Genomic DNA, 2,242 nt, shown 5'->3' on the forward strand with positions numbered 1-2,242 from the left:
GTTTATATGGGTTTTGTTAGAGAAAGAACTGTATTTTAATTGAAAATTCTTAAAAATAAATAAATAAACATAAGTGGCACACAAGATATGACCGATACTGTATATTGCATTTCTGTAGAACAATGATTCGCACCCAATTTGAAATTGCCACCTACTATACTGCAAAGCTTCTAGGACATTCACTATAAAACCGGGTCATTGTTGCCGCCAGGGAGTGAAGGGGAACAAATTTATTTGGCTTTGCGAATAACCGTATTATGAAATGCCGCACAACTGGAGAATTCCAAGAACGGATATAACACTTTCCTTAGGTTATTTAAAGCGGCAAATGACCACCAAACCTTAATCTTAGCAGACAAATGTGGCAATGAAAATCGTAAACGTGAATTGTTGGTGAAAATGTTGGACCAAAAAGTTTCAATAAAATATATAAAAATTTTGGGCGGGACGAAGTTCGCCGGGTCTGCTAGTCCTAAATAAAATACTATTAACATTAGTTTTAATAGTTTAATAAAAACATTGGTCTTGTAAATCAAAAATAAGATTTAATCTTTTAAATTTCAAGAGAAAAGTAATTACTTTTTCATTAATACCCAGAATTAATATTTTATATAAACTACCTCCTAATATTATACCATTAATTTTATATAGAACGACTTTAATTTCAAGATTTATTTTTATACAAATAAATCATCCTTTAGCTATAGGCCTAATACTATTAATTCAAACTTTACAAATTTGTTTCATAACAGGATTAACATCTAAAAGTTTCTGATTTTCTTATATTTTATTTTTAATTTTTTCTTGGAGGAATATTAGTTTTATTTATTTATGTTACATCCCTAGCCTCAAATGAAATATTCTCATTTTCAATAAAATTGCCAACTATTTGTATAATAATTTTTATTTTATTTATATTTTAAGATTAATATTAGATAAATCATTACTTCCAATTTATATAGAAAATAATGGAATAACAACTATAAATAATATTAACTTATTTATAGAAGAAAATTCATTAAATCTTAATAAATTATATAATTATCCAACAAATTTAATTATAATTTTATGATAAATTATTTGTTAATTACATTAATTGCAGTAGTAAAAATTACAAAATTATTTTATGGACTTTTACGATTAATAAGCTAATGAATAAACCTTTTCGAACCCAAAATCCTTTATTTAAAATTGCTAATAATGCATTAGTAGATTTACCTGCACCTGTTAATATTTCAGCTTGATGAAATTTTGGTTCACTTCTTGGATTATGTTTAATAATTCAAATTTTAACAGGGTTATTTTTAGCTATACATTATACAGCACATATTTATTTAGCATTTAATAGTGTTAATCATATCTGTCGAGATGTAAACTACGGTTGATTATTACGAGCTCTACACGCCAACGGTGCATCCTTTTTCTTTATTTGTATTTATTTACATGTAGGACGAGGTATTTCCTATGGATCATACTCATTTACTCCAACATGATTAGTAGGAGTACTAATTTTATTTTTAGTTATAGCAACAGCTTTCATAGCGTATGTATTACCATGAGGACAAATATCTTTTTGAGGAGCAACAGTTATTACAAATTTATTATCAGCAATTCCTTACCTAGGAACTGATTTAGTTCGATGAATTTGAGGAGGATTTGCAGTTGATAATGCAACATTAACACGATTTTTTACATTTCATTTTATTTTACCCTTTATTGTATTAGCTACATCTTTAATTCATTTGTTATTCCTTCATCAAACAGGTTCAAATAATCCAATTGGACTAAATTCTAATATTGACAAAGTTCCATTTCATCCTTATTTTTTTATAAGGACATTGTAGGATTTATTATAATAATTATAAACCTAATTATCTTAACATTAACTAATCCATATTTGTTAGGTGACCCATATAACTTTATTCCAGCTAATCCATTAGTTACCCCAGTTCATATTCAACCAGAATGATACTTCTTATTTGCTTATGCAATTCTTCGTTCAATCCCTAATAAATTGGGAGGAGTAATTGCATTAGTTTTATCAATTGCAATTTTAGCAATTCTTCCGTTTTATCATTTAAGTAAATTTTGAGGTATTCAATTTTATTCTATTAACAAAATTTTATTTTGAACTATAGTAGAACAGTTAACAGTTAGTATTAGTGGAAGACTCATATGTATTAATAGGACAAATTTTAACAGTAATTTAATTTTTTATATTATATTATTAACCCACTAATTA

This window comes from Rhagoletis pomonella, unplaced genomic scaffold, assembly GCF_013731165.1.
Source record: "Rhagoletis pomonella isolate Grant_MI unplaced genomic scaffold, Rhpom_1.0 Rhpom_scaffold_00001, whole genome shotgun sequence".
NCBI lineage: Eukaryota > Metazoa > Arthropoda > Insecta > Diptera > Tephritidae > Rhagoletis > Rhagoletis pomonella.